This window comes from Orussus abietinus, unplaced genomic scaffold (assembly GCF_000612105.2).
Source record: "Orussus abietinus isolate OABI.00-Male unplaced genomic scaffold, Oabi_2.0 scaffold43, whole genome shotgun sequence".
NCBI classification, from domain to species: Eukaryota; Metazoa; Arthropoda; class Insecta; order Hymenoptera; family Orussidae; genus Orussus; species Orussus abietinus.
Genome location: NW_019394351.1, coordinates 794500 through 806730, shown reverse-complemented (window position 1 = coordinate 806730; position 12231 = coordinate 794500).

Sequence of the window (12231 nt, the reverse complement as noted above, 5' to 3'; positions counted from 1 at the left end):
TATGTAACGATTTGTTCTGCGACATTTTGCAGTTCTTTCACATTAGACTGTAATTCCAAAATCGTTATCAATACCTTTACACTCTACACGTTTTATCCTCTTCGCCTCGAAAATTGAATACACCCTGGATAATTCCTCGCACAACCCTCCCGNATATTATTAAATACTTCTAGTTAGTCCTCCCCATTTACAAAATGGCTGTCGTTTAACCCTTTGAGCGCTAAGTCCTTTTGCCGTAAGGGCGAATTTCGTTAGGGCGGGCAAGCGATATTGAGCCAAACGTCGGTCGCACTTATAGGTCCATAGCGCTCAGAGGTTTAAGGGAGACCCTTTAGTTCCTCAAATTGTGCTAATACAAAAACATTAAGGTGTAACCGTAAACAGTAATTAAACGAAAAGAAGTGTCAAAAGTTGAATAAAACGCGAATCGTGCCGTAAGGAAGTCTGAATTAAAAAATCTGAATTTTCGCCGCCGCTAAATTTCCTCCCCCGGCTTTCGGGGGGTTATTATGATTCTTCTCAGGCAAGATCGGGAAAAGGAGGGGGGTGATAATAACCCCTAAAGCGGCAGAGTCTATTAACGCATCCCGAGATCGCGTTAGCGACCGCGCAATCCAGTTAAGTTACAAAATGGCTGTCGTTTAAGGGAGGATTAATGGCCGCCGAAGTACCCCGGGACAGCATAATGGGGCAGATGCTTTCGGGTGCTTCCTCCTCTCCAGTAACCTCATTATGTACACCTATCGGGGCCCTGGGACTCCATTATGCCCCCCGAAAAAGGGGGGCCGACAGAGACTCCGGTACAATGCTTACATAAGAGACTCTCCTCGTATTTGGAGTCAGAATCGCCGTTTAGTTTGGCGTTTCATGCTCCGCTGGGCAAGAGTCGAGTAGGGCCCCGAAAGGGGGCCCCACTCTCCTTTGTCGCCCTGGAAAGTGATACCTCGACCCACCTGCCCCCCCTAGGGTGGGGCTTAATAAGCCGGCACTAATAAATCGATCCTTAATGCGCTACCTTGACGCTATGGCTTGGGTGTAATCGGGATTTCGGGAATCCTCGGGCCCCCTTTTTGGGCCGGATTTAAGGGGATGAGAGGCTTCCCGATGGAACTCGAGTTCGACTCGAAACCGCAATTGTTGGGGGTGTGTCGATTGTTAAAGGTGTGGAAAGGTAGAAATCATTCGCTGAGTCGTGAGGGGGTGGAGGTGAATTTGGGGACTGATGATCGGAGTTGTAGGAATGACTTTCTTAGTAAAAAATGTGGATTTAAACTACTTAAATCCAGCATGTTTTTTTAATTTTAAAAAGAATTTCTTTGCTTTGAGGGTGATATCAAGTTTTGGGGTGGAGGAAGAGGGTCATCTGTAAATTTCGGGACTGATGGTCGTAGTCGTAGGAATGACTTTCTCGGTCCAAAATGTCGATTGTTGGTTGAATTTTACCAAACTACTAAAATCGAACATGTCTTAATAATTATGAAAATAATTTTTTTGCTTTGTGAGTGATATCATGTTTTGGGGTGGAGGAAGAGGGTCGGCTATAAATTCGGATGTGCCACCAACTGAATGATTTATTATGTACTAATCCTCCAGTACTTCCCCACATTGAGTTTGGTCTAGATTCTAGATCGGGCCCCTCAGGCCCAAGACCAGAAGAACTTAGTAAGGCCCAGAAGGCCCCGATCTAATCCCCGTTCCCGCGGGACTTGGAGATAGAAAATTCGCCACCACGCCTACGATTTAGCGAAATAACGGGGGCCGTTTACTTGCGACAATGGGCCTCTTAAACGGCGGGCCCAGAAGGTTTTGATGTCGGAATCGATGGACCCCGTCCACCGGCCGTCCATTGTCGAGGGCTTATCTGGGACCATCTCCCGAGGGACGGGGGGCACAAAAGCGTAAACCCGCTCTCGCCAATGTTTTCGGATTATTTTCCTCCCCCCTCCTCGCGGTGGGCCCTTTATGCCCGAAAAGGGCCCCGAAAGGTGGGCGGGCGAGGGGCCCGACCGCGCCCCTCGCGTCCTGGAATATCGACGCCTCGATAGGGATTAAAAACGCTAGACGGGTCCTCCTCCTACTTTTTCAGGAGACGTTTTTCCTCCTGCCTTATCCCGGGACTTAACTTCGGAGTTAAGTCCCAAAATCGCGGCAAATCTCCGCGTTTGTTTTGCCGTTAAGCCCTCAGAGGGATTCCCTCGCGACGTCGACTTTGGGACCGACCTAGGGGAGCTTTCACGGACTCCTGGTCCTACGATGGAACCTGACCTACAAGGAAGGTATCCCAGCTCTCCGATTTCATTTCTTTTGCAATATGTCATAGTAGACTAAAAACTAAGCGACACGTATTTTTTTTTATCTGCCATTGAACACTTTAAGGGGGTGAAACCACCATCCAAAGTAAGGCATGTCAAGGGCCGATTTGGCAGTTTCACCCACGAGAACATATTGTTTAACCAATCCACCTGGAGAAGCTTCCTCATAACGAGAAATGAAAAATATAATTTAAAAAAAAAAGAAATTAAGGGGGGAGCCACCCCTCACAGGCATCTCATAAAAATGTCTCAGCGAAAATACAAGCACCCCCTTATTAGAGGAATATTATCCTCACAAATCTCATAAAAATGTCTCAGCGAAAATACAAGCACCCCCTTATTAGAGGATTATTACCCTCTCAAATTTCATAAAAATTGCTCGCCTAAAATACAAGCACCCTTAAAAAAAAAAAAAATGAAAAGCAGAGTTCCGGAAATCGTGACGCCCTTAAAGTGACTAACTTCCTCCAAAGAGGCCATCGAGGCGTCGCGACGACACCGAGCGCGTCCAGGCTCCTAATCGACCCTCTTCCGCGTCTAATAAAAAGCCCGGCGGTACAAAAGACCGCGAGCGTATGGGGATGATTTGTAACTCTCGTTATCCGGTCGCGACCAATGGGAAGCCGTCATCAGGGGCCGACCAATGACGTGCGGGGATGGCGGCCGGGGGGGGGGGGGGGGGGGGGGTAGCGAGGTGGCCCCTCCGCGCGCCGTTACCAGATGCGCCCCAGCTCCCGTGGCTAACGCACCGGGACGGACGGCTATTATGTTTGTTTATATATTATTAATAGCGAGCTCGTAGGCCACCTAGCTCATTGTCCGCTCCTAAGTGGAGTACGAGATACGGACTCCTCGACTCCGCCATTGTGCTCTTTCATCCCCCGTCATCTGGCCGGACACCCCGTCTCTCATTCCTAGGAGTCATCGGATATATCGACGCTTTCGGGATTTCCACCGTGACCATCCCCCACACTCCCCTGCCCATATTCGTAATTAAAAATTCCCTATAATTGTCTACTTTCCTGAATTTAAGAAAAAAAAAAAATAAAAAAATATGGACCCGGGGTCTCGAACCCTACCCCGGATTAGTAAATCCTGGAAGTCACCGAACACCTCTTAAACGTGTTTTCTTTCGATATACACCGAACCACCCGTACATAGCTCCCCAAAAAAATCAGAATTACTCCCCAACATAACCTGAAGTCGACTCGACTACAAAGAAAAGTCCAGCCCCCCCCCGAATTAATAAATTAAATCACTAACTCAGCGCGATTAATCCGCCCCATCTCCACCCTCCTGGTAACAGCTGTATCTCTTGGCGGGCCACAATGCGGGGTAAATGAAAGTTTATCTGCGCGATAGGACCTGGGGGGGGGGGGGACAGGGGTGCGGAGACGAACGGAAGCGAGGAGGGTGGTGTAAACGGTATAAACTCGTGTTGAATAGGGTGGAGTGGCATGGACGGATACAGAACGATACAGGGTTCCCCGAAGGGAGAACAGGAGGAACCAGCCCCCCCCCCCCCCACGGCTCGTCCGCCATGCTCACGGGGTGAACCTCGTCGGGGTGAACTCAAGGGTGCAAATTCCCGCTCGTTCAAAATTCAGGGCAGGAAATTAGATGGCCGTATATAGCTTCTACCCCTTCCCCTGGTTCCCCCCTTGCCCCCCCTGCCAATAGAAACGTGCCCACGAAGCGTGAGAGATACGAGGATAGTTTCGGCACCCCCCGCGAGGGTCTTCTACTGCCGTGCCGGCATATTACGTGCCAGTCGATAATACCGACGCCAATCGACGACCGATCACCAACCGATCACCGTTTCAACCCCCTCTTGGTTGACGATCCAACCCTCTTTCCTTGGGGGTTGATAAGGGGGGTGGACTTTCAGTTTGATGACGGTAATGGGGGTTTGGACCTATCAAGGGGTCGTATGGTTTATTAATTTTTGATAATTGGTTTTGTTAACATTTCTTGTTTGTTATTAATTGGTGTGATAGTATATTAAAATGTTAATGGGGGTTTGGACCTATCAAGGGGTCGTATGGTTTATTAATTTTTGATAATTGGTTTTGTTAACATTTCTTGTTTGTTATTAATTGGTGTGATAGTATATTAAAAGATGGTCGATAATACCGAGGACCGATCAATTCAATTCAACGATTCAAGCGATTCAACCCCCTGATATAAAAGAGACTTTTCGGATTTTGATCTTGTTAGGGTCGCACTTATACCTATTCATATGATAAGAAACCAATGGAGAGACTCCTGGAAGGTGGACCTTCATGTTTAACTTTTGACTTTCTTAACCCTTTGGGTACTAAGAGCGCCTAATGGCGCCCGACGTTTGGTCCAATATTGCCTGCACGGTCAGAGGAATTTCGCCCGTATGTCGAAATGGCTCCGTGGTCAAAGGGTTAAGGGATCCTCCATCTCTTCTGATAACCCTCGGGAAGGTTTATAGCGGTTATGCAAGCATTTTCTGTATTACTTGAAAATACTATTGTCAATCAAGGATCGATTAGAAACTGATTACTGGTTCATCCCCTTTCTCCCTCCCCTTCTTTTCCGTTCTGATAATGTCAATGTGCGTAAGGACCCTAGATAGGAAGCTTAGGAGAGGTGGACCTCGATTTCCGACTTTTGACTCTCTCAAGGGGTGTCTTGCACGCGTCGGTGCGTACACGCACCCCTTATCGCTCACACCCTCGCTTATCCACTTATCGCCGGCGGTCGCCCCCCAGAGGGGCGGCGCTGCGGGGGGTCCAAAATCGAGACGATTTACTGCGGCCTGATAAACCCGTGACGTCTCAATTTTACAATAATGCGGGATAACGAGCCGAGAATTGGGGGTGACATCCCTTATCGAGATGGATTTTCCGATTTCACATTGGGCGTTCAGATTGACTTTTGGATATTACCCCGAGAAAAAAAAAATATATCACTACAATGATAAGAGAAAAAAAAAATGTTGGTTGACTCAAAGAAAAATTGCGATAAGAATATTCAGATTAAGTAAAGGTCAACGAGAGTAAAGAAAAAAATTCGTTCAAATCGACGATAGCATTTTTTTTTCTCAGGAAAATAATTTTTCCTTGCAATTGTTTATGATCCAGGCAAAAATGCATATTTCTTTCGGTTGATTAATATTTTTTTCTCAGGGTGTGAGCGGTGTAATTGGATAAGGGGATGTGTTTAGGGGACTCGGTAGAGTCTCGCACCAAATACATTGTAAGACGCTCTGAGTACTAAACGCCAAGTTTTTTCTAAAGGGTATGGTTATCATCTTTTGATAATATTTTTGCGATGTCTTGGAATAATTTCGGATGGTAATAAATGACGAATGATCGTGGGAGAGTTTGGATTTGTTTATTATTTTTACAGAAGGCGGTTTTGAGTGGTTTACATGGGAAATATGTGTGGTGGGTCGAAGTCGGCTTCGGGAAGATGTCGCACGGTTTATTAATATTTTCCGAGGGAATTTGGAAGGGTTCCTTGCAAATTTGTCAGGAGAGACCGAGCGGGGTCCTGCAGGATTCGTGCCGACTAACTTGCCCGTGGGATTAACGGGCCAGAGAAGGATTTTCGGGATTCTGCAAATATTTCCCATCTTCGGCTTACTCGACCTACAACTGTTTTATCTCTGTTTTCCATCCCTCACGAGACATCCTTCAATAAACAGAAATGAATGTCTACAAACCATTTACTACATACCTCGTATGTCCATTGTCAAGTGTTAATCGTAATCGATTTTACAAAAAAAAAGTCGGATATCCTAATAATAAGTTTAAATTAATTCGAGTTCACTCTTACGTCCACTAGAGAACTTACAGGCCCGGCCACGGATGGCGCCACCGCCATGTTCCGCGCGCTTTTTTTCAAACCTCCTTCCTTCGTTAAAAGACTTTTATATAAATTTTCCACCGTAAGAAATTAATCCCAGGGATTAAAAGCGATACCAAGGGATGGCGTTCTGATTTAACAATCTTCGCGCCATAATATTTATTTTCTCCGGTTATTTGCGTAACCTCAAAACCGCCGATCGGGATCTCTCGGTTAACGGCAGCGCCCGTCGCGTTTTTAACGATCCAATTTCGATGTGCTCTCGCAAGTCGTCCAATTAGTTGGAGACGAGGGAGTTATAAGTAATTAACAAGGGTAAAAGTATCAGTACGAGCCGTGTAGGCGGTATCGCGCGTAATTAAGAAGGACACTTAACCCTTGACCGCCGATCAACGGGCGTCGCGGCAATCTCGGCGGAGCGATTAACAACACTTTCTCTTCGGAGACAATGGAGGCATTCACGAGAAGTTATCTCCCCAGGACACGAGGGATCCGTTAACTTGGCACTCGTTACCGCATATTCGAATGTGAAATCTCTATCTTCTCTTATCACGAGCCAGTAGCCCGAAAAACTCCCCCAAGGTCGTTTGCGCTCGCCTCCAAAATGGCGAAATTAATCGGGAAAAGGGAAGCCGTATTAATTTTCAAAATTAAATATGGGGAGATAGAAAAATTCATAGGTGCACTGATAAAATAAATCCAGTGCCGAAGAAATGTCTCGCTTATTAGAAGAAGAATTATTTCACCCGAATACACTTATTCTAATTTATTTCAGTTTTTTGGAATGAAACTCGTCGAATTAATAATTTTCCTATGCGTGGTCTTACAAAGCAACGAATATTAAGGTGATATGAAATTCCCGTTCTATATATATGATAATCTGAAAATGTATATAAAATTATTACCAATTATTCCATTTTCAGGGAAAAAATTATAACAGTGATATTTTCGTTAAAAAATTATTCCGTGAGATTTAATGTACGCGTATTTGCATAATATAGTAAGATGACAATAGAGGAGAGAGAAGAAAAAAAAAAGGAGATAGGTAGGACGGAACCAGAGGGGGATAAAAAATAAAAAGATAGGTAGAGAAACAGATAACAGGATATACAAACTATAAAAGTGACAACCTGTACAAAGTGTCCGTAGAGGAGGAACCGATTGATACCGAACCGTCCTTATCACCAGGTCTGGGCTTATCGCTCCTTTTCTCTCTCGAGTATCTCTCTTTTTTTTTTTTCTGCGTCCAGGGCGGAGGAAGTCCAAGAAGGGGGATAATAAAGGAGCCTCTTGAAAAAAGACTTATCCAAGCAATTAACAAGTTGGGAAACAGCTCGATAGAGGCAAAGGCCATATCGATTATGCAACGCGTGCCGGGAATATCGGAGTTTTGTCCTGACCCCAATAAACAAATCTCGATATGTGGCAAAACCTCGAGAAAATTGTGTACTTTCTTAGTACTCGGTTTGCTCTCGAGGAATTTAATGAACAATGTGAAAAAAATCGGCCGTTTCGAAATTTCGCCTACTCGATGACGTAGGGGGTGGGATATTAATAAACGGGTGATCTTATCATTAGATACGAGTGGCTCGATGATTAAATGCCACCTCGTGACTTCTTATTAATGGAGATTAAATTCCACGTTTAATGTAGACTGTTTTCATTGAAGACTCTTGAAGAGATATTTATATGTATTTGGAAAAGAAATGTGAGTTATCATGAAAGGGGCGGGTCTGAATAAAAAAACGGAATATCCTTATCTTCCAGGAATTTAATTCCAGCCAATGTCAAATTATACGTGAAAATATTAGTAAGGGATATTTATAATATGTATTTGGAAAAGAAATGTGACTCTTATCATGAAAGGGGGAGGTGCGAAAAAAAAATCGGAATATCCTTATCTTCCAGGAATTTAATTCCAGCCAATGACAAATTATATATGAAAATATTAGTAAGGGTAATTTATATGTATTTGGAAAAAGAATGTGTCTTTCCATGAAAGCGGCAGGTCCAAAAAACGGAAGATCCTTATCCTCCCGGGCGGTGGATTTTTCCTGGGGGAATAATTGCCGATCTTCAGTCAGGTCCTTGCCGGGCCGACGAGCAGGAACAAAGATGGAATTGTGCTGGACGAGCTAATATATCTTTTGTGGTGCAGACGATCGAATTACCCCGGGTCCCGATACGTCGCCAGGGCGTGGCCCGAGGTCGCTTTTCACGGCGGATCGCCGCTGCGAATTTCTTTCGTTCCGTTTTCCTCGAGGACTCTTCAAGGACTGGAGAAGAAAACCACGCCCTGCTTTCCGAGCGGCGCTCCGTTCTCGAGGAAAGCGTTAAATCGGTAATTAGCTCTCTGGCCCGTCCCTCTTCCCTAGCTTCAAAATCCTAATCCTAATAAGAGGGGACCTAACCTCAAAAAACACACCACGTGCTTATAGATAGGTACACAAGAAACAATAAATACCGATAACGTGAAATCTCTGTTTAATTTTCCTGTTTCCTCTCATTCTTAAGGTGATATGAAAGTGGGGTTGATAGATACAATTTTTCTTCAAATAGAAAATATCGAATTCTGTTAAATCTTACCACGTGCACGTGGAGGCCCTAAGGAAGGCTACCATGATACCTTTTCCTTTAATTTTCGTATATAAACAAAATATTAAATTGGGTGCCCTTTCCATTTTTTTTTATTAACCCTTTGAACGCGGAGCCATTTCGACATACGGGCGAAGTTCCTCTGACCGTGCAGGCAATATTGGACCAAACGTCGGGCGCTCTTAGTAGCCAAATGGAAATTCGGCAATTTCTCCCTAATGTCATTACATACCATAAATTCACACTAGCGTATTCTCACGTAGGTAACTGCCATCAACAATAATCGGAAGGAGAAAAGAAAAAATAAATCAGTTTAAGCTATTAACATTTTCAATACACATTCGCGATGCGACGCGGTTGAATAAAGATCACCCGATTTCCGTCAAACAGGCGAATCATTCAGAGGTGAAGAAAAAAAAAATGAGACTCGAAGTTGACTCAGCAATGGCGCGCAATTTGTGATTACAAGTATTTCCTTCGTCTCTCTTTTATCCAGTTTCCTCGAGCGCGAAGAAATAATCTGGAGAAACTAGCGGAGTCTGGAGGTCAATTTTTTTCATTCTGCGTATTCGTTCCCTCCCTTTTACATATATTTTTTTTTTCTTTCTCGAGCTTCCTCGAAGGCAATCTCCTCCACCGCCCCGCGCATGTGCGCCCGCTCGCCGCGCATGCGCTCCCGCTCGCCGCGCATGCGCTCCCGCTCGCCGCGCATGCGCACGCGCTCGCCGCGAGTGCAGCTTTCGCGATCGCGGTTGCATAAGAGTCGCGGCCGATAATAGCTAATTGGCCGACGGGGGCTCCTCACTTCGGAAGGCCTCCAATTAAGAGATCGAGAACTCCCGATAGCGGCCCTATTTAAAGTAAACCTTATCTGCCCGATATGCGCAATCGTCGTGCGTCACTATTCCCGAACGAGTAAATTCCGCGAAATTGATTACTCTCCATCCCTCTAAAAAAAGAACACGCCCTTCAACGGCGATTGTACTGCTAACACAGAAAAAAAAAAAACACTAGTAAATTCATCTCATTTTCTGAACTAAGATGATACAAAAGTGTCATTATACGTATATATAAAACGTAAAAAAAAATAAACCATCTCTCCAAAGCGTTTCATTTTTCGGGGAAAATTTTCCATTCACCTCGGACAAAGACCCCCGAAAGAAAGAATATTAAAAAAAAAAAATCTCATTATACGTATATAAAAAAAATGTGTCATACGTATATATAAAACGATAAAAAAAAATAAACCATCTCTCCAAAGCGTTTCATTTTTCCGCTAAAATTTTCTATTCATCTCGGACAAGGACGCCCAAAAGAAAGAATACTACAAAAAAAAAAAAAGATATTCATATTTCCCGAGTTTCAAGACCCTCATTAGGACCACGTGTTAAAGTTCCAAAACAGACCTTTTTACAAATTCTCAATTCGACCTCAAGACTAAATGAATCGCAATTTGACAATCCTCGCGGAATTACGTGTCTATTTCCGAGTGCGAGACAAAGTCTTTGACGTCTGATAACCCGATAAGAGTAGTGGGGGGTTCAAAAGGGAGGGGGGCCGTTTATTTTGGTTTCCCGGGGGATTTCGCGCGTTACGGAGGAAACGTTATAATTAGGCCGCAGATAAGGCCGACGGCCATGTAAGGTTGCAACAAAACAACTCCCCCCCTTCTCTCGCGGCAAATCGGCGCGAGGAGTAATTGTTAATTGCGAGCAGCGGGAATTAATTATGTCGATAGCGGCACGCATGACGTAGGCCGGGGCCCAGGCTTGTGCGGGGCCTCTTAATCGTTTCCGATTCCCGGCCGACTCTCTTATCTTGTTTTCAACTAACTATAAGTGGCATAGTTCAGATCCTGATAAGGCAAGGAGGGCCCCCCCCCCTCGGTGCTCTTCGAGTTCGAGAACCTCGACGGATCCGGCTCCTCGTCGCGGTTCTAATTCCCATTTTTAGGAAAGGGCTGAAGGTACGAATCTGTCGAGGAAAGTGGAAAAGTTGGTTAATAGTCCATTTTTCATTCCCTCTGATTGCACTCCATAAAGAGTTGGGTAATGGCGGGGTCTTTATAAAGCTTCAGTTAAAAAAAAAAATGACATGAAAAAAAGTTTAATAAGTATTTTGACGTTTTATGTATGTGTGTGTAGGATGACCCTTTCATATCACCTTAATAGAATATTGTAAAATAATCCCATATCTGGCTGCGTGTGATCAACGTCCGCGGAGAGATATTGGGCCGATGCATAAGTAATGGCGTATTTTTACGTGTAGCGTTACGTGTTCAAAACGGCAATACTTATGCAGCCAACCTAATAGATGAATTCAAGGGTTTCACGCGAGTGCCGAAACCAGGGGAGGGGTTTTAGTCCTTGCAAATAAACGGCTTCTAAATCAGCTGTAAATGTCCCCTAGATGGGCCGTTTCGCACGAAATCGCGTCCCCTCCCCCTCGATACGTCTAAGCCCCCGAAAAAGAGGAGGAAAAAGCGAGGCGAAGGAGTAGGGCCATTTGTATCCGTCTATTAATTCGTACCTCCGGCCCGTGTGGGTGGCTCCCTCTCCCTCGGGAAAGGGTTAGACGTCGAGATATCCGACGCTGCCCGCGTGGGTACGCGGCCGGTGTCGGTCAGCCGGGGCGGATTTATGAATTGCCCGGATAATTTATTAAGCCTAATTTTCAATGGGTCCCAAATTGAATCTGATTTAAGTACAAAGCCGCATTGTCGAATCCCGGGGGCAGGCGGCTCGGGGTACAGCCTCGTAGAATGCGACTCTTGATTCGAGTGCTGCATAGAGCCGGGAAGGTGCTAACTGGTTCGTGGACCGACTCGCGTGCCCTTCGCCCCCGCATCCTCTCCTGGCCCCGGCCAGGGCCCGACTGGGGGACCCTCGAGGGCGCGCGCGCTTATATATGACTGTGAGCCCCTTGTGTTGGATGTCCCGTCGTACATGTATATATTCTATTAAAGGTACTTCATAAAATTCCCACAATTTTAATACGAGCTTGACGTAAAATTATACATACATATAGTGTTGAAGGTAGAGGCTAGTACATGTAAGTTTTAGGAAATGCATATTTATTTAAAACGTGTCATCAATCAGTGGAGTATGCGTTTACTCACTACGTACTCACACATTCCATTATGTATGTGTGTCGTGTATACGTTACAGTATATATGTATCCATGATATTCATCCCAGTCGGGTGACGTCAGCACTAGTAATGCCGAGCGAAGAATGCATTTTGATTGGGCCCCGAAAGCACTGTCGACGCTTAACGCTAATGACAGCGGGGCCTGGGTAATTGGGCCCGGCGAATTGACGGCTCGTCATCAGAAATAAACAAGTCGTAACGAGACGTGCGTATACCCCTATCCTCGATTATCTGGACGTTATTTTATTAATGACGCCTATTCAGATTTTATTGACGATGTCGAAGGCTCGACGGCTCGTTCGGGCCCCGATTGTGCCTTCTGTGGTACATACGTG